Source organism: Leptinotarsa decemlineata, unplaced genomic scaffold (assembly GCF_025532065.1).
Source record: "Leptinotarsa decemlineata unplaced genomic scaffold, Ldec_3_MD MMD2_P_RNA_scaffold_9, whole genome shotgun sequence".
Classification (NCBI taxonomy): Eukaryota; Metazoa; Arthropoda; class Insecta; order Coleoptera; family Chrysomelidae; genus Leptinotarsa; species Leptinotarsa decemlineata.
In genome coordinates, this window is record NW_027412536.1 from 12,612,413 (window position 1) to 12,634,885 (window position 22,473).

At 33.0% G+C, this 22,473-nt stretch overlaps 1 protein-coding gene across 6 annotated transcripts in view; it reads right to left on the reverse strand.

Annotated features, from left to right (window-relative positions):
- Positions 1-22,100, reverse strand: part of AdamTS-A (ADAM metallopeptidase with thrombospondin type 1 motif A) — a 454,792-nt gene extending 432,692 nt beyond the window's left edge. For 5 of the 6 annotated variants that reach the window (XM_074170639.1, XM_074170641.1, XM_074170638.1 and 2 more), the window contains exon 1: positions 21,902-22,084. The gene's annotated coding sequence lies outside the window, so the exon portion shown is untranslated. Of the gene's footprint in view, positions 1-21,901 lie in introns of all 6 variants that reach the window. The other variant, XM_074170637.1, reaches the window with a different exon arrangement.
- Positions 22,101-22,473: the final 373 nt, after the last annotated feature.

The following is a 22,473-nucleotide window of genomic DNA, read 5'->3' on the forward strand; positions in this document are numbered from 1 at the left end:
AAGGATGATTTTGATGCAGAAAGATCAACTTAATATCATAATTTTCCCTGAACCAGTCGTGCAGGTACAGAATGATCCACAATGGACACTTCTTGGACACATCGCTAGGTCTGGTGACCTGGCTGACCAACGGTTTGGTCCTTGGTTGGTTATCCAATTATTACCAAAATTTGCCGCCAAAAAATTGTTTATAATTGCTATTGTAAGATGAATCCCCGTCTTGTTGAAAATATATTTCTCTGAGCTCCATTAGTGGCAATTCATCAACAAGGGGTTCAATATTTTGAAAGCACCTGCCCACACACTAAATCCAAATCTGCTCCAACTTCTTTGCTTCAAAAAGAATGAGGATTTTGTTGTGCACAAGTATATGAATTCTAGCGGTTGAATATGCTAGCACTGCTACAATTTAGATAGGCATGTTGACATTTTCAAATTTCGCGTTGATGTTTTGGGAATATTTTCAACAGCTCCTAAAACGACTATTTCTTCCAACATCTCATCCCTATTTGATTTATATAATTTTGGCCTTTCCTTTTCAAATTGACCACTATCAAGTAGGTTGTGTCGTGCGTGAATCAAAATTTGGCAGCTACCAGTGAATATTTCCATTCTCTTTTATCGCCAGATCATCCAATGCCTACTTGCTCGAAGTATGCGTTTCAAAGTCTACATGAAAAAACCTAAAAGCTCTGTATTTCAAAGATGACTAGCAAAACATCAAGCGTGCTACATTTTTGGAAAATTAATTGCAGGAATATACAAGCTGTCTCATTGAAAAAAGAATGTTTTCCATCAATAACTATTAATATCTCATTTGAAAAAATATTTGTTTACACCATTGAAGTCTACGTAACGAAGTGTTTTGCAAATATTTTCATAGAAACAAGAAATTTTTGACAGGAAAAAAGTTACAGCAACTTTTCGAAAATGCTGTAACTCAGAAGCGATGATGGGTCTCAATAAGTTTGCGGTTTTCACCATTAAGTTTGTCATAAAATTCTACTCTCAAACAGAGCCATCAGTTTTCATCTATCTGATTTGAAAGTTCAAAAGTTTTTGTTCAAAAGTATCCAATTTGGCCCACAAATTACTAGTTTTAGCTAGGCTGGGAAATGAGACAAAGTGAAATGCATAATTCATCAGGACACTATTCTAAATTTTGTCAATGAATAAACTTTCAAAGATGATATCAACTAGAACTATCTCAACAAACAGTTTTATAAAAACACTTTCCAGTTTACCTATTAGGTATAAATTGATTCACTCAATATGTTCGTAGAGATTTCAGAAAATGTTTGTCCGACCAATTTTCCAAAGAATCTATGACAACATGCAACTTGAATTTATTAAATATATGCATCATTACTGAGAACCGATTATTTTTTACTCTCATAGACATTTATTTAATGAAACTATAAAAATACCTTTTTAATTTTTATAGGGCTCTACATTTAATATATTGATAGCTATATTTATTGTTTCAGAAGAGAAATATCAACAACGCGTCAAATAACTTCAATTACACCTTTTTCTTTGTATCGTGGAATGTTATGTTTCAAATTATTACCTTAAGTTAAATCGCGTAATACGTATCTATACGCATGATCAACGTTAAAATTTTACTATACTAGCACAAGTAGAAATCAATCATTCGATTTTACGACCATTGTTTGTTTTCAAAAATATAACAACAAATAATAATCACCTCGAATATAATTCGGGTAGGGCTTTGACCTACATATTTTGATGACTTGTCTTTTTCAAACCATCTGCGCATTAATTTATCACACTATCATGTAGAGGTACAATTATTTGCAGCTCACATCAAATATCTAATAGTGTTTTTGAAATCGTGATGGAAATTTAGCAAATTTGGAGAAATAATTCCGCAGAAACGGTTTTAAAAATGTTAGATGTATACTATCGGTACGAAAGAATTAAGTGAAGAGTTGAGCAGTGAATATAATTATTATGAAAAAATAATTAGCGTGAAAATCGGCTTTACTTATTTATATGTTTACGTCTCTCTCTCTAGTCGATTGAGTACTGAAGCAAAATAAGTTGATTTTTGTGATTAATTTCATATTAGTTTGATAGACCTGATAGATATGTAATAATTTGAGACATCCCTAACCTTTCAGCGAGCTATTATCAGTAACAAGTTCTTCAAACCATAGTTCGATGATTGTATTGTATTTAAAATATAGTTCGAGAGAAACTCAAAACGTATATAGAAATAGTATAACAAAACATATTTTGAACCTTGACTCGAAGACTTTTTGTAAACCATAATAAATGCAAAAAATAACTAGTTGTCAGTATTCCTGTAATTTTACGTTTGGGAACGGTTCAACTCAAATTATCTGAATAGAAAACGATCGGCAAACCACTATTTTTGATTCAAGATATCCTCATTCTGACCCAACTACTAACTACTTCATCAGTGGATGGAATTCGTTATAATAGTCTATCTAGTAGGTAATTAGATATTATATTCATGTTTTATTTTTACTGGAGTAGTTGACTCACTTGGTCCTCCCAACTTTTGTTTTGATGTCCGGGTATCAAAGTTCCACAAAAAAAGTTCCACGAATAAAGGGAACACATTGAAGTGATGGTACTACGCTAGTAAAGTATGTTTAAAGGAAACCCTCTTCTGGTATTTTCGACCCTGCTACTTCAACCTCAAGGAAGGATGATATCTACTTCATCTCCAAAGAAGGATGACACCAACCTGATACTTTCATTGTTATGGAGATCAAATTAGATGTCGTTTGAAGTCCTTCTCCAGTATATAAACAAACACTCTCCACAGCACCGGATTGCAAGACGAGGCAGCACTAAATGACCTCCGTAATCACTAGATATGTCGTATTCTCAGCAAGGATTTTGAGAACATGGATCTAATAAAGCTATGGCGTATGTCCGGTCAAAACTAAAATATGGCATACTTCTGTGGCATCCTATGTATGCGACTTACTCAACTTCAATTGAAATAATTCAGCCAAAATTTCTCAAATTCATTCATTTCAAATTGTTTGGTATATATCCTGAGAGAGGAATTCCTTATATAGTCATTTACTCGAAGAATAAAAGTTTGTTAGTTTAGATACCAGACGAGTAATAACATATTGCATAACAATATTGACTATGCGTATCTCTAATCAAAAATACCTTTTTATATTCTATGCCATAACACTAGATATGAAATGACATTCTACTTAGAATCTACCAGAACAAACATTGCATTTAAAACCCCTGTCACGATTTGCTGTAAAAATTTAAATACAATTTGCAATTCCTGCGATATCAATTATTCATCTCTTAATAATAGTCCCCGCTGAGTGATATCCAACGTAATGCATTGATGAACTTTTGTTTTCTTATAATTAATATTACCTCTTAAATTTTGGTAAAATAATTCTTAAGCATTTCTTGTAATCAGGTACCTGTTAGGAATAAATTCATTATTATCATTCACCATGTACCAAGAAAAACATGAAAATGAAAATTGTGCAACATTTTTTGTTAATAATTTTCACATTTCTGATAATTTTCAGTTGATTCTAAATCGTTTGTCAACCTTTCTAAACCAATCTATTTACAGTTTCATTCCGAAACAACCAAGAGAAACAGTTCAGTGAATCAACACATGAGATGATCCATTCGATTAATCCTCGTAGTATATGTTTCTCTATAGAATATATTCGTTTTTCTTCAATAAAATGTACATATCTGCTTATAATTTTATTGGTTTTCTAGTCCGATAATATAAACATCGCTTTTTTTTCTGAGAGGTGAATTTGCGTCCTGTCTTCTCTTGTACTCCAGAAGAAATTTTCTTTCACTGCATCCACGTTCAGTGATATCACTAAAGAACTATAACCACCTGGTACACTACTCAACAAGAATGCTATTATCAAATTTCCTTCAAATTTTTCTCCCAAAGTTATTGTTGGGTGATTTTCAATATTTTCGCCTTCCAATAATCTTTGGTCTCGCAATGTTTTGAGGAGAGGTAATTCACTTATAGAAGTAGATTTATCATAGTAGTTCTTAACATGATCCCAAGCTTCTTTTGTTGATTTTGCATTCCAAAGATGTGCTTCTTGATTATCTATCTGTCGTGGCTCTAGCTTTACTGTCCCGATTCCTGCATTCGACGGATTCTGTATTTGACTTATTTTTGGGTATGGCATCCCACAACTCGTTTCTGGTGAAAAGCAACTTCATTTTATATTTGGATTCATTCAGTTTAACCAGGCTAAACTTCGTAAAGTCAAATATTCAGAAAACAATTATGACAATTGGCTATATGCTTTATACTTCATTTTAACTTCTTGAAACCGGACTGGGCCCATAATTTGTTAGATAACTGAAGTAATTGGAGAGGATCACTGGGTATATTTATTTAAAATGTATTTACTTTAAATATTTCTCCTAGAGGAAGTAAAATAAACCAGTGTTCATTCACTTGGCGCAGTCGGTAAAAAAGTTATAAAAAACGAAACAAAAAGTTAAATAGTTATAAGATAGCTGGAAACAGAGTTCCACCTCTGAAATTCGAAGGCAATATAGGGGATAATTGAATTTTGTGGAAAAAATTATTTACGAATTATTTAGTAGCAGTGAAATATTCTAAGAAAGATAATTCTACAAAATGTGCACAACTGCTCCATTACATTGAAGAGGCATATCGTATTTATACAACATTCAAATTTGTTCCAAATGAAGATGGAAAATTGGATGTCTTATTAAAGAAATTCTAAAATTATTTTATTCTTTTAAAAAATCTTGATTTTGAGAGACACATTCTTTACACGAAAGCAGTTTTAACGGAGAAACCATCGATAACTTCATAACAGATTCAAATAAAGCACATTCATGTGAGTTGGGTGATTTAATGGATGGAATAGTGAAAAGTATTTTTATTTGTGGACTACCCAAAAAAGAGACGGGTTAACGTTTGTTAGAAGGTGATTGCAAAACGTTACTAGAAGCTGTCAATAAAGCTAAAGCAATCGAAAATTCCCAACAACAGAGAGAAGAAATTACAAGTGAAACCACAGCCAATTTGCATATTGTTCAATCCAGGTATATGAGATCAAATAAGACAATTGATCATCACAAAAAAGTCAAATGAGAAGATAGAGACAAGGTTAGACATAGGTCATATAAAGTAAGGTTGGATAATGGATCAGTTTTAGAAAGAAACGGGAGGTTTCTAGCTATTATTCCAGAAGAAAAAACAAATGATAATTTTGTAGCTGGAGAACCGAAAGCATTAGAAGGTAGCAATGATGATGTTATATTTGTGGAAAATCACAGTAGTAGAGGTAGATTAATAAAACCAGTACATACATATAACCCCATGATGTATTCAAAAATGTTAATAAAGGAAGGTATTTTAGTATTTTGTGTTAGGCAAAAGTAAAATCATTTCAGTTCAGTTATAGTTTCACAATAGTATATGTTAATTTGATGCAAAATATTAATGATGAAAAAGGAGGTCGATGTAGAGGATCACCCAGTATATTTATTCAAAATGTATTCACTTCAAATTTCCTAGAGGAATAAAATAAACTAGTATTTGTCTAGCTATCGCATAGTGTAGAGTTGGACAAGACAGAAACGTAAGGGGAGAAAAGGATGTAGCCAACTTTATAACGTTACAAATGAATTCGTTCCATAGATCAAATTAACATTTCTGAAAAGGTGTTGAAAGACTTGAAATATTTTAGAAGAGAAAGCGAAATAAAGATGATGCCTTAGCTGAAAATAAAATAGTTTTGAAAATATGTAAAAAATAAACGTTCCATAAACGTCCCCATCCATCTAGAGTCACACTTAGTTATGTTAACTTTTTCGATACCCTGAAGAAATGGATGAGCATAAAAACTGTCTTAGGAAATCCAAAATTCATGTATTTTCATAAACTCTCTTTGTCATTTGGCGAGTTCTCAACTATTCAAGAGAACCCAGTAATAAACCACGATCTCTTAAAAAAAGTCGCCCTCTTCAAATCCCCAAGTTCATAAGAAAAGACCAGTTCAACCATTTCTCTTATCGAAAAAAATCATTGGAAGAAATAAAAAACGTGTTTGAATTTTAATATGGCTCCCTAACATCCTGCAAATGGTAAATGTGAGTGTAATGGTTTCAATTCCCAAGAAACGTAACATGTTTATATCTGGCAATGAAACACGTAAAAATACTGAAAATTATAAACACGTTGGATTCTTGTAAACATACACTAACGGCCGTCTTTTATCTTGCACAAGTATAACGAAGGGTTCGGCATTCGGTTATTTTTCTACTCAATTCTAAAAAGTTCAGATCATGAAATGACAGAATAAGTATAATCAGAGTCAAGCCAACAAGAGTTAAAATTTATGAGTCCTAGCATAAAACATTAGATAAATACCTCATAAAAACAACTGATATTTCCTAATCAACAGTGAAACTGGAACATCTGGCGTAGAATAAATCCAAAACAAGTACTTTCCCTCATCACCAGAAATGCAACACTCTTCTCGACGCGCATTTCACCAAGCAAGTTGGCGTCTCCAGGAGATGAAGAAAACTAATTACTGATTATAAAACTCTGCTGACGACAGCACACTTGTCTCGTCATTCCAGGACATCGGCTACGGAGCATCGGCTACAGAGCATCTTTACTGACAGCATGAGGTTGCAAATCTTAATGAGGATCTAGAAGTGATTTCGAATTGGGGTGAAAGTAACCAGGTTCAATTCAATGCCACAAAAACCCAGGCATTGGTTTTCTTCAAGAAGATAAATGTCCGGTCAGACAATTCTGCTTTCTGCTTCGATAAGTTTGTTGGGGGTTAAAATGGACACCAATATGTCTTGGTTAAATCATGTCACTGGAATTGTAAAGGCTGCTTCCCAAAAGCTTGGAACACTGTTTCGAACCGGAAAACTGTACCCACCTCAGCAACTTTGAATGCTTTATAAAGCTCAGATCAGACCTTCTTTGGAGTATTGTTCTCATGTATGAAGCTCTGCCCCCAAAAATACCCTGAAGTTGCTGGATTCCATAAAGAAAAGAGCTATCCGCCTGATTGGAAACGATAACATCACGTGCAACCTTGATAGTCTAGAACATCAAAGAAAGGTTGGAGATTTGTCTTTCTTCTATAGATACTTTCACGGAAAGTGTTGAAGTGATTTGGCACATTTGATTCCACCAAAAGCGGTACATGTCGAAAATACGCGACGGACTGAGGCTGCTCATCGTTTTGAGGTTCAACACAGTACATCTCGAACTTCACTGTTTAAGAACTGTTTCATCTGGACAACTGCGTTTATGCGGAATAAACTTCCTGAGAACGTTTTTCCAAATGGATTCAATTTCCAGAGATTCAAACCAATGTGAATCGCTACTTTCGCATAGGCACCGCTATGAGAGCGCCTTAATGATTTTCCTGTAGTGCTTGTGTTTTGTTCTTAAAAAACCATTTTTCTCAATATCATTCCTTTTTTCACTCAAGTATGAGCTATCCGAAATATATCTGAACGTACTGGTATTCTTCCTGTAAACATCAAATTGTAGACCTTGGTTTTTTCTAATCACTAAGACATCAAAGAATCGTAACTCTTCGTTGTTTTCAATTTCATATTTGAACTAAATATTTGTTAGGAGTTGAAAACAAAGTCCTCTACGTTTGATTTATTTGTATCAAAAACGGCAAATACATCGTCTACATATCGGATGACGTCCGTGAAAAGTAATCCAACTCATTTAACTCCAATTCAAATCTGCTCATGAACAGATTAGCTATGAAGAGGGAAATGGATTTTCCATCACCGTGTCTCCATGTTGGCTGAAGAAACAGTTGTTGAACTGGAGGCAATTCTGTTCCATTCAGATTGTGGTTACCTAATTGTATGAAGTCTTCGATTACTTCTCTGCTGAGACGGTTAACCCTCAGAAGAGGTTCAAACTTCTCAGCTCAGAGCTATCTAGAAAACAATTCGACATGAACATGTCCAACTTTTTCTCAAAATTATTCCGATAGATACTGACATCAAACAAGATAGTCGAAGCTTTACCTAAAAACTTGGGGGTGTTTGGTGTTTTTCATTTACAAAAAAGGCCGCAGTAGATAAGAAAAAAGAAATAAATCGGTGTTACTAGTTTTTTTCACAGCATATCCCGAAGTTTAAATTCAATTCAATTCATTTCGAATTTTAATTTTCATGAAGACGGTTTCCTTATAAATTAATTCAAAATCTCAAAGGAGGAAACTTGAGAGCAGTATATTATAAACGTTCTAATGATGAAAACGCAATATTTTTTTTTGTAAATTGCAAACTGTGAACATTTTTCCAAAAAATAAATGTAATAAACTTTAGTCATTATTGGGCTTCAGGAGAAAGTCATATATTTTCTAGGAGAGAGGGTATAAAATTTCTTGGAGCTTTTTTGTGACGTCAAATAAAAACGATGATGATAGTTGAATCATATTTTTTACAGATAATCCACAGTTATGTATGCCCACAGGATGGTGATTATTCTCATAATATAAGAAGTGTTCTCATAACTCTAAAAAAAATTGGTTCAGTAAAGATGCTTGACCTGAAGGCCCATCTTTGGCCAACTCGATCGCCCTAGAAACTGCAGAAAGTGGTGTGAGTAATTTCTCTTATGAATGAATGAAGAAACAGGAAAAGCAAAGAAATCAAATGTGATAAGAGAATTCATATTTATATCTCGGAGAAAATAGTTCAGTGACTAATAAAAATGAATTATTATCCACCCAGAAAACAAAGTGTCTGATTTGGTTTGTAGATGATTTTATAGCAAACAACATAAATAATAACTATTTTTATTATACTATACATTGTTCCGGAGATAATATTTTTTCGGGGCTTCCACATCTTATAATCCAGGATTAGTAATTGAATCCCCAATTATGGAAGTTGTTGTTACGCTTTGGCGGCCATAGTCAATTATATCAGTATCTTTTGTCGGGTTTGAGAGCCGCCGTAGAGTGGAATTTCTTTCTATTACTCTACCCACGCATGGCAATCTTCTTCAAAAGTGCTTCCATCTCAGATGTTAAAAGCGGTGTCTGCTCAAGAATTATATTTGGAATGATTTGGATAATATAGCTTACTGTAAAAAAACTTCGATGATGATATCGAAATTTTTGGAAGATCTCTTTCTTGCTTTCAGAAGCAACTTAGTTGCTCAAGATGCGGGAAAACTATTGTCATAGTTCTGGTGTATGAGAAAATTTTTCCAAAATAATCGTTCCCTTCATACCCTTTTCAATTATCATACAGCATACAAATTATATTCAAACTCAACAAGATGAGCAAATTTTTATAATGGATCAGAGATCACCATACTTTCGTGTGATGAAATATAAATAGCAACCACAAAAAGATTCACGAATACATAGATGGAGAAGCACTGAAGGAACATAAACAGTAGTGAAACGTGGGAGTTCACCAAACCTTTTTCGGAAAAAATAAGCTACTAACGCCAGACACGTGCAAGAATCCGGGAAATGAAAGAATTTCAATAGGAAAGAAGAAACTCTAAAGCCCAACCCAACATAGAACTCAATTCTTCCTAGAACCAAATAGCTCATCAGAATCTCCCTACCATCATCATCGTCTACCTCGGCTCCAATCTCGGCTTCCGCCATAATATTATTCAGGAAATAAAAAGACAGGATGAAAAAACAACTATATCTCCAAATATTATTGATGTGAAACATCTATAGCCGCACGTAAAAACGATTGCTGGCACGGCGACGGATGCAGTGGCGACGGGTCGCCATGCGCAATCGACTGTGCGATTCTCTTTTCGCTGGTTCGACGTTACACTAGCTCTCTAGCCACTTTGAGCACGGACACCTATAGTGTATACAGTTGTGTTTACTGCTGTATACATAACCTGTGTTCAATAAATGAATAATTAAATAAATAAAATATGTCTGAAATTTAGAAAGAGAAAGTGAGCAGCCTCCTGCAAGGGAATCAAAATCACACTACGACACACTATAAAGTAATCAGTAAGTTAATTATATTTTTACATTTTATAATTGAGGTGGGCATTCATCTGTGCATTGAGCCAGCGTAGATTTGGTCTGTCTCAAGGTTCAGTAAATGTAAAATCTACTCCCTTGGTAGATTGAAATTTACACAATTTTCAAAGTATATAATATTTTCAAATTAATTATTAATTAAGATTGATTTCATTCTTATGACTAAAAATAAATTCCATAATAAAGATTGACAAATTTGTATGTCAAAGTCAGCTGATAATGAGTAGCGAACGAATGTTATTCTTATTTGTTATCAACAGTAATATCAAAAAATTATTCAATTAATTAGTTTTCTAATGATGGTGGAATTCAAATTGGAACATTTATTATCGATATTCATAATTTAAGATCTAAATATATTGCAATAACTAACTGGAAAAAATTCATGATATTTAATTTTTACATTATGCCATGATAGTTCCTGTCGCATATTAATTATACTTGTACAAAATAATTTCGATGTTTCACATCTGCTGGGCGTCCCGTAACGACACACATTTCTTTCGCGATAAACATCATCGTATTTTCAAATTTCTCAACTAAACAGATCAAGTTATAGATTTTAACGTCCACGTGGGAAGGTGTTTTCTGGAATTTCCAAGTAGCCCCATAACTTTATAATTCCTGAAAATGTCTACTTTTCTGTTCCGTTTAACGGTTTTATCTTGTTTCTACTTTGTAAAATATCTATTGCGGGGTAAATTTAAAATTATCAGAGATCATTAGTCAGAAAATAACAAAAACCACACAACCTATAGAGGGTGTTTTAAATTCTATCCTCACCATTGGGATTTCGGAAAGTATGAGAGATACGAAGATTGTTAAATTGGGGCAAAGTTGCGCATTTACCTGACTAACAATATGCCGTTGGGAAAGTTCTGAAATTCCGAGTATATTCGTCGATATCTAGAAAAAGCAGAAATTTCGGAAAATGATTTTTATTTTTTTCTGGCATTATTTTTCGAAGGATTCTAAAATAAATTGCACTTTCACATTGCCACTTTTTTCGTGCTACATAATGTTGTTTCCAGATTTGCTATCCGACGTTTCGTCTTTCGGCCACCATCATCAACTTTATTTTTTCTTATTGGCACTACATTGGATTCTTTCTGTTTTGAATAGAACCAGATTTTACTTTTTCAATAATGTATCATAAGTTATCTTTCTGAATTTGACTTTCAATTTGTTATATTCAACATTTTGTTATTGCACAAGTCATTGAATTTTTGGCGAAAAATTAAGAAAAAGAGATATGATACAAATGTATTACAAATACTATAGAAACAGTGTTAGGACATCGGAAACTTGTATCCCGAGGGACGACAACCACATCGAACTATGTTTGAATTTTGGATCAGAATCTCGCCGAGTTTGGTTCATTTGAAAAGCCAATGAAAAAATACGGAGACAGAATCAACAATCATAATTTGATAAATGAGGTGTGTATAAGGTAAATTAGACATTACGTCTTTTTCAATGAAAATAGAACTTTGAACAAATAATAATGATTAACTAAAATGTAAAGACAAAAGTAAATCACAGCAAATGCTCAAAATGCTGGCATTGTTCATGACAACACAACTGTGCCTTTCTTCGTTTATTATTCACTGCACGATTAATCTTCCTCCTCCCCAATCTTCCGAATTCCCTTACAATGCTGTGTTGAAGGTCCTCAACATTTTGATATTCCCTCTGACCATAAACTCTATTTTTCAGTGTACCCCATAAGAATGTATCCATAACACTTAAGTCTGGAGACCTTGTTGGCCACCTTACTAGCCCATTATTTCCTATCGATTCATCACCAAACCTTTCAGTCAGGTAATCAGATACTCGTCTGGTAGTGTGCGATGGAGCACCATCATGTTGAAATCAGAAGTTGTTAGCCAAATTTGAAAATCGACATTAAAAACTGGTGATAGGTTTTTCCATTCAGAATTCCGTCAAATAAATGAGGACCCAAAATTATATCTTTGTAAATTCCTGCCCACACGTTAATACTAAATCGTACTTGAGGTCGAATTTCTCGGAACTGCCTGGGGTTGTTTATGCTCCAAATGTGTTCGTTATTTCGGTTGAATATCCTACTGTTCGTAAAAGTGCTTTCATGTTTCCAAATTATATTTTCCAGAAAAACAGGAGAAATCAGGTCTTCTTATTAGCCAATTACAAAATTATAATCGCCTTTCGGGATCACCTGGATGCAATTTTTGAAATGTGTGTTGTAACATTTTAAACCGAGATGTGTCCAAGCACTTATATGACAAATATTCATTTTGGATGAAATTTGACGTGTGGATTTCCCCGGATTCATTTTTATCTGCAAATTATTAATTTTTTTGAAAAGGACACAATGTCTAACTTACCTGATACAAACCTCATTTATCAAATTTTCTTCAGTTTCCTGGTCCATTCTGTCTCCGTATTTTTTCCTGGGCTTTTCAAATGAAACAAACTCGGTGATATTTTGATCCAATAACTTGAACATAGTTCGATGTGGTTGTCGTCTTTCGGAATACAAGTTTAAATACATTTCCGATGTCCTAACAATGTTTCAATCGTATTTGTAATACATTTGTATCTTAATTTTTCGCCAAAAAATCAATAACTTGTGAAATAACAAAATGTTGAGTATAACAAGTTGAAAGTCAAATTCAGAAACATCAAAGTCAAAGCCTATTATGATAAGAATGAATTTTTTTTCAATATCTCCAACTTTTCGAAAAAGAATAATAACCTATGATACTACATTGAAAAGGGAAAATCTGGTTCTATTCAAAACAGAAAGAATCCAATGTGGCGCCCATTAGAAAAAATAAAGTTGATGATGGTGGCCGGAAGACGAAACGTCGGACATCAAATCTGAAAACACCATTATGTAGCAGGGAAAAAGTGGAAAGTGGCTGGAAGTGCAATTTAATTTCGAATCCTTCGAAAAATAAAGCCAGAAAAAAATAAAAACCATTTTCCGAAATTTCTGTTTTTTCTGGATATCTCCGGATATACTCGGAATTTCAGCATTTTCTCACCGGCATATTGTTAGTAAGGTAAATGCGCAACTTTGCCCCAATTTAACTATCTTCGTATCTCTCATAGTTTCCAAGATCCCAATGGTGAGGATCGAATTTGAAACACCCTGTATACACCCTATCTTTGATGATTCGATTATGTTTAAACTGGGAATATTTGAAATACGATGAGAAAAAGTTCTTCGCTCGGAAGAAGAGTGCAATAATTCACAAATGATCTACTTCATTTATTAATTTTGCTTTCAAAATTATTTCCAGCTCATTTAGTATCATCCCTTTGAATTTTATATACACAAAGTAGTAACATGTTGCAGATATTGTTATTTTGATGAATTCATGTTTGCAAATCGACCGAAATTTTCCCTTGATTGCAAAAAGTAGTGTAAATATTGAAAATTCCAACAAAGCAACTTGTGTCATTGTCATTAAATTAAAATTTTATTTTTACCAAAACCAGAAGGTTTTTTCATTCTCTTTGTATAGAAAGATCGAATCTGATGTGACGTATGGTTATATTATGCAGGTATGTCATGATGTTTCAAGGTACCATTATATACCACTGTTTCAAAAAATAACTTCTATTATATTCTGAGCATTATGGGCGGCATAATTTCCCGAAAACAATCTACCTGTGTGTCACCTACAACTGTGAGGGTTTGCCAACAAGAGCACAAATCGGTCAAGATTTTCGATATATGAGACAAGGCAGGGACCAAAACATAGTATTTATTGATAGGGCGAATTTTCCCTTAAAGCTTATTATTTTAACAAAGCACTTGCTTCTAGAGCATATTAAAAGTACATAAATAAAGTGAATTGTAAAGTGATTACGATTATTTGCAATTGTGTGGTGTTTTGTAGGTGATTTTCACAGTTTTTTGTCTGACACTATTTTCGTCAGAACTCGTTCAGTTTTGAAGCTAAGTTCTATAAGGTTATCACTAAAAATGCAGTTTTTGTTGCTACTTCCCGTCGAAACTTTCAATACAAGCGTTTGAAAAGTAACAACCAATTTTCAACATGCTATTATGGGTCTACAGACACCATAAACTCATTTTTTTGTATCATACATTTCACCTGAAAATTATTTTCTCGACAAAATACCTACCTATTTTTTGAGTAAAAACTGCCTGGAAACGTGTTTGTTCGTTAGAAAATTGACACATTCACTCACGAATAGGTCGCAACATATTGATTATTTATCAATAAGAAACTTCATAGAACAAAAGTTGCTCAGAATAAGTCCTGGATTTGTTTACAATGCAACATTTTTCACGCCCGAGAAGAGGTGCCATAATCCCCAGAATAAAAGCAATTCCAGTACAGAGTCAACTGTAAAATAGAAAATAGGTAAGTATTACCTAATTTCAAATGTTTGACAAAATTCTACAGTGTCGCCTAATTTTACTTTCAATAATTTGAGTCACAACATTGTTCTATCAATATTTCATTTATATTTCGGATCACAATAATTTGTTGTCGTCTTTGCAAATTAGCATTCTTATAATTTTACATTTTTCATTCATATTGTTTAAACCCCTATACATTTTTCTCATTTCTAATAAAAAAAAAGTGTAAATTAAAAAAAAGTTTTTCATTCATAAAAAGATATATTTCACTTTCAAATGAAATTGGCAATTTCAGTTTATTTTTATAGTATACCCTCTCTCCACCACCTTGGCACGGATCTGACTACCAAGCATGTCAACAATTGCTCAACAGAATATGATGATTGAAATGTCATTTTCACGCAGTGAAATTCTTGAAATGTATTCAAATTCACGAAGTCACTCTTTTGATGGCCCAATATCTGTTGTTTTGAAAATAAAACATACAAAATCATTTCTTGTACGTTGATTGAGTGAAGTTCTCTTGGAGACAAACAAAAAATTTTGTAATGAATAATTTGAATGCAAAGAAATCTATCAACCTAATATTGAAGCAATTTGACAAAGTATCATTCATACCATTCATCGTTTAACTCGAATTCATTTTAGAATAAATTATTATCAATCTATAGTAAAACCAATTATGATTGAGAGTAAAGCGCGTTGTCATATCTAAATTTTACGTTACCAGTTTATAGCAGAATCAAAATATAGTAAGCAGTAGAGTTGTAGGTTGTGGCAAATTATAGATAATACACAATACTAGTACGATTAAAAGGTATTATTTATGACAAAAATCAGTAATGAGCTTGTAATGAGTAATACTTATACATTTCCTGATTACTGATCAGTTAAAATTCATTATTTTCTGTATAGTGTTAGATATTTATTAAAACTAGTGGCAACGCTGTACGCAACGATATTTCTGTCTTTGTCACTTTACCGTAACTTCCATCTCATCGTTGCAGTCCTCACTAATGTACTTGCAGCCATGAGCGTATCATTGGTTTGTGAATTATACAGCGTGAATTGTACGTTTTACAATTAAGTTAGTCAGCAATCGACGTGTTGTGTAACAATTGGTGAAAATAATAGTGCTAATAAGTGTTTAAGCGTTACATGATTATATTTCTACACCGTTCTCAAACTACTCAAAAAATGAGAGACATGGTCGGGCCTTCCACGTCGAAAAAGGTAAAACGGTCGGAGTGTCGGTCAGTAAGAAAAAAACAAATTGTACTGCGAGTATTTCACTGTCTTGAAAGAGATCATCAGCCACCAAATGATGACTTTGTGCATATGTGCTGTAATTCTACGTGTGTACCTCCGAATAACCAACCGGGCATTTCTACATCCTTAAGTTCCACAATTACAAAAGATAAATTAGTTGATATGTGCTCTGATTATACCGGTGTACCAAAATCATCGATTTACAAAATACTAAGAGAAGCAGAAATTCATGGGGACGTACAAACACCAAAAACTAGTAGCGGACGAAAAAAAATCACCGTTGATGAAGAAGCCAAAACCAGTATACGCAGAACTATTCACAGTTTCTTTTTCAGAAATGAGCTGCCCACACTACAAACAGTTCTGGAGGCACTTAGCGATCATGAATTGGTCCCAAAAATGGGTAAAGAAACTTTTAGGAAACTTGTACACGAAATGAAATTTACGTACGGAAAAGTTGACAGGAAAAGCATTCTCATTGAACGTCAAGAAATAATAGCATGGAGAAGAAACTATCTAAGAAAAATTGACGAATTTCGGAAGCTCAAAAAAAATTGTACTTCATGGACGAGACATGGGTTAACCAAGGACACACGGTCAAAAAAGTATGGCAGGATGGTAATATAACAAGTGCACGACAAGCCTTTATTGAAGGTTTGTCAGTTGGGTTAAAACAGCCATCTGGAAAAGGTAGTCGTCTGATAGTTACGCATATAGGAAGCGACAGTAGATTTTTACCAAATGGTGAATTATTATTTTAATCTAAGAAAACAGGCGACTATCATGGAGAGATGAATGCGGAGGTGTTTGAAAAATGGTTTGAAGGCATCATTCAACTTGTGGAACCTGGATCTGTCATCGTCATGGACAATGCCCCATACCATAGTCGACATTTAGAACCATTAGCGAAACAATCATGGAAAAAAGCAGCAATTCAAGAATGGTTAATTAATAAGAACATCCAATATAGCAAAGATAGTTTAAAGGCAGAACTACTTCAGCTAACAAAATTACACACAGACAAATATAAAAAATTCGCAGTGGATGAAATGGCGTTAAGTCGTGGAATTACAGTTTTAAGGTTACCACCATACTACTGCGAATTAAACCCAATAGAATTAATCTGGGCGCAAGTAAAAGGATATGTGGCACGAGAAAACAGAACATTTAAATTAGTGGACGTGCAACATCACCTACAAGAAGCTATTCGAACTGTTTCTGCAGAAGACTGGAAGAAATGCATGCAGCATTTTTTAAAAGAGGAGCAAAAAATGTGGGACGTAGACAACCGTATTGAACACAATATTGAACCAATCATAATTCACTTTGATGATAGCGGTAGCAACAGTGACGAATCTGAGGTTGAAGATTAGATGAAAATTTGTACATTTACATTTATATTATATTCTATTATCAAAAATTTGTAATTTGTATTTTCTAGTACCCCTGACGATGAGTTTAAGTTACTCGAAAGCTTGAGAATAGTTATAAAGAGTTCACTTATCAATTGCTACAACGCAATAGTGAAAAAAAGTTATTGTGTTTTTTATTAATATTGTTAATTTATTTTTTTATTTTTGGTACCTACTATAATTACCACGATTATTACTCCGTTTTCATAAGGTCCACCTAATGACTACAACGATTAGGTAAATTACGATATTGCAAAGTTTTAATGAAATAAATAAAAAATGTATGAATGTTTTAACTAATTGTACTAAGAATTTTTCTTTCATTCTTAACCCTCTCAAAAATTAATAAGCACGCCCCCGATTTGCTGTCAACTGTGCTTACTTCTACTCTCAATCATTATTGGTTTTAGTATAGTCAATAAATGCCATTTCGCAAAATTTGAGTTCCCTGTTACAGAAAATTGATTTAGGTGTCATACATTTTGTAATTCCACCCAGAGTAATTTGAGCTTCATCAATAAATTAATTTTCACACTTTATTTTTCAAATAGTCAAAAAATAAGTAAGTTTTGAAAGGGGTGTTTCAATTTTTTCATTTCATTTCATTTTTTTTCTTGAAGCGTTCGAATCGGGTGGTATGCCATCCCTTTTTACCTGTATTTTCTCCAATCAATTGAAACTATAAATATTGGTGTTATAATTTCAGAAAGTTTGATGATTTTTAAGTTACCAATTCGCAAAAAGGAACCTCTTTTGTTCAATAGAATTGTTTATAACTTGTAAATTATTCGTTAACACAACGTGGCTTGGATCGTAAATTAATCTATGTGAAATTATGAATCGAATGACATCTCAATCCTGATTTTCCGTGAAGACAAACTCAAATAATATGAAATGGCGCGAACTAGACCTTGAGTAAATAAGAATCAAGCAAATTAAGTCTGTATTTCGAATTTAAAAAAAATGAATATCCAATTTATGATAAAATTATTGTAATTTCACAGTATTTGAATCGTTAAAAGGTGAATAATGAATTCCGCTGATTCAACAGAGTAGAATGAAATATTCATTATTCAAAGCTGAAAAACTATTGTAAAAATTTGGGATTCGAAATTATATTAACGAAATCGGTAGGAAAGCTAATACTCACTTTACACACCAAAGCTGTTTTTATAGTTCATAATAACTTTTTCAAAATTCAGCAATGCTCAAATAATTCCGGTAATACATAATTCTATGAGAAAAAAATCTTTTCTAGTTTTCTACACCCCATTTACATCTAAAAGGCAAAAAACTTCCTAGCATTCAGAGAAAAATTGTGGGAATTTGAAATTCAAAATTAGTTTTATTGATTTTATAAAAAAAGGTCTTTGGCTTTCTACTCCCAAATAAATAACCAAATAACGCTATGTAACACTGGAGAGCGAAGAAATGGTTCCCAATGGAATATATTCTGGTATATTGATATAAAATATTACTCACATGGAATACGAGCATCCTCAATGGTGTACTTCTAAGTTTCTTAACAATTTACTTGTCTCATCACCTCATCAGCACCATTTTGGACAAAATTTTCTGACGAAGTACTCATTCCTTTCAAAACATTACCACTTTAAGTCACCGGAAGAGATAATCTGCTTTTGTCACGATGAGAGTATACATACATAATGTAGTTAATCCCAGCCATAGTTGTTTGAAAATTGTTTGCCTATAAGTAGCTACACTAACAGCAAGCGATATCGGCTGCATATTTCAATAATATAACCCAAGTCAAAATTGAAAGATTAGTTTTTGGGAATGAGAAGTTTTGGCTTTCTACTCTTTCCATTACTACATTTTTACAAAAAATGTGTCAATCTACCAAAGAAAGGAATAATAAAACAAATAATTTCAAACTGAACAATCAAAAAATAATAAAACACTGCTTAAAATTGATGAAACCAATACATGACACTAGAGTTTTTGGCAAAGTGTGGAACGAGAAATATGAACATTATATAAAGCCCAAATAACCCAATACTTATTCTTTTGTTTTATGAATCCGTCATTAAAAATGAGCCAGAACATTCCTGGTGTGCCTAGAAGTGCAGATGGGGTTCGTCTTGTCATATACAAATAGGGGAAATTTGAGTTTATGAATTAGCAGGCATAGTTTATCTCTTGATGACGCCAACTTGGACTGGAAGTAGAATTTCATAGTTGTGGTGTATATGAGAATTATTTGTACCGGATTCAAAAAATATATTAAGGTTTTTTATTTATTGTTTTTTTTATGTGCAATCGGAAGTTTTTACGTTTTCCCCAAGTTTGAGAAATAACTATATAAATAAATTTGTATTACAAGGATAGATGTAACAGAAACCAAATATTTCATTATCATATGCAACATGGAAAATGAAAAACAAGGCAATATAGAAAGATTTTTAAAAGGTGAATATTACTGGAAACTATTGAACCAGTAATTATAAATGGGGTCACAAGTTTTAGCTGGGGCACACTGTATGGGTGATGTTCATTTCGTCAAATCATACCTACTAGAGATCGCCTCGTCTCTCATATATTCTATAACTTAAAATATTTTATAAAGACATTTTGATGTTTTCCTGTAATAGTTTTTGATTTATCATGAGTAAATATCAATTTTCCGCTAAGGTCATAAATTATAAGCTGTATGATAGTCAGTTGTGAAGTGATCAAAATTGTTGTTATCTAGCAAAATAGTATCAAAGCCTAAAACTACTGAAAATTGTTATTCGTTCAACTGGGATGTTAAATACTCCTACTTCTCTTACAATGCAAATATTTCTTGAAAATGACGCTAATATTTTTTGTAATCAAAAATAGAAAATCAAAGTTATCACTTTATAATAACTTTCATTCAAATCATTTTGTGTAGGACCTATTGTAGAATAAATGACCACAATATATTTGTTATTACCACTAGAAACTGAATAGAGACATTTTGAAACTAACTGAATTAGGTATACCTACCATAGATCAGAGTTATCGTTGTATTTGGGCCCAAAAGAAATCCTACTCCTAAACACTGAAATAATAATTATCTCATTTATTTATTGAGATAATATATTATTTCGAAGGCACCTCTGAATATTCTTCACAGTTTCTCTCAAAAGCAAAATATTGGAATTAGTTTCAAAACTCCAGCGCCTAAAAGTGAATGTTTCTTTAAAACTGCAACTCCCAACAACCAAAAAAAAGTAAAACCGTTCTGTATAGCGAGACAAATTACTTATTTTTTAGAAAAAAAAACAGTGACGGAGAAAATGGAAAATTTTAATGAAGTTTGTGGATTCAGTCAAACCGCTTCCAGCTATGAATTGAAAGTTATATACCAATCAATTCATTTTATTTAAACGGAAGACCCTTTTACTCATCTTATGAATTGATATAACTATAATGAAATTCATCATTCATAAGTTACGCAGAGAGAAATATATTAAATTAATTTTCCCCCTGACGCATTTTTACATCAACTTTAAAAATAATACCTTCGTTCCACGATTCACAGCACTGAATTAGTGACACATACTACAAGTAGTTCTCCAGGCTGTCAGAGAGGGTGGAAATAATTTGACAATAATTCAAAAAATCGTGTCATTCAAAATCGATTTTGGTAAGTAGTCGATTGAACTTTCGTCCGAGCTACTGTATGATTTTTCCATTTTTATTATATAAATATTCTCATTGAATGAGTTTTCCAGGCCATTTGAGTGTAGGAAAAAAAGTTCAAAACTAAAAAATAGCACCATCAAAAGTTGACTTTGTAAACCTATCAGATCGAGATATGTTGTTTCTGTAACCGATTCAATGAGATGAACATGACATAGAACTTTGGGTTCAAGGTCATTCACAAGTGGCGGTTGATCGTTTACCGCCCCAAAAATCAACCAATTTGTAAATAAATGACCGTGTTTTGACATGAAAAAACCAATTTATCACACTTGCATATTCGCAGGGTACCAACTTTTACGAAAAAGATTTTTTTCCATTTTTGTTACACAATGTTTTCAAATATTTTTCTCGTGTATCACTTTATAATATTCTTCGCAACTCATAGATACCTACTGTTTTTGAGTTCGAAATTCATAACTATGTCATAGATAAATTGTATGTAAGATTTCAAAAAAAGTTCTAATTCAACCAATTTTCACTCCCAAGTTTCCCCTTTTCATATTTATGTCCTCTTTCTCTATTACTGGAATATATTTCAATTTGATATTTGTCAAACTTTCCTTGGGCTAAAATTTCATGTGTCTTGATTAAAAATATCTTCTATTTATATACCGAATAGATCAATACTATCTTGTCATGTCATCGACTCATTTCTGATATATGCATCAATAATTAATGATTATACTTCAAATAATAATTATGCTTCATAAATAATTTATGAAAAATTGTTTCTTGAAATAATTCTATTCGATTTGTTTTAAATAAATTTCTATAATGAAAGGCATTCGTGATAAATAAACACCAGTTATATTTCTCATTTATTTTGATTTTCAACACTCGTGCTAATTGTTTTATAAAACGTACCGTTACTGACTGATTTGCTGATAAAATTGTGATTCTTCTGTAGAATCCGACGACCTTGCAAAAAAACACCGAAATTCTCGATAAAAATAGATTCTAATTCCTAGGTTATGTCATTAAGTGTTAGGAAGGTAGGTAAAACATCTCTTGAATTTAATTGTGCTACTTTTAAAATCAGCAAATATAAATGAATATCTACTTACCAATTCCCGAAACTCGCACTCCACCTGCCCAAATCACCTCAACGCCCGAACCGAAATTGTCCAGTGAATTTTCGTTGAAAACTCGGAATTTTCTGAAAATACCGGCAGACACGTTGCGACACGAAGTTGGCAGACGAAAGCACGGACTACCGAGACATCGGCGCGTTTCAAACTGACGGACAAACGCTAAGCGCGAGGAAGCAAGAGCGCACGGCAGACTTGATATTTGACTCTTGACGAGTTGTACTTAGCGATTACCACGCTATTTTTTGTCGAAATCCTCAAGCCACTACAATAGTTTTTTTCAGTAGGAAAACTTTGATTCGATGAGTTCTTCATAGTTTTTATTCAATCATCATAACAACATTTTATAAAACGAAGTCCCCTGCCGCGTTTCTCTGTTTCTTCATCTGCCTGTCTGAACGCAATAAACTCAAAATCTACCAAATGGATTTTCATCCGGTTTTCACCAATGGAAGGAGCGATTCAAAATGAAGGTTTATGTGTATGAATTCGTTGATGTCTTGTGTGAATTGGTTGATTATACGTGAGAAGTCGTGTGGTGGTACTAC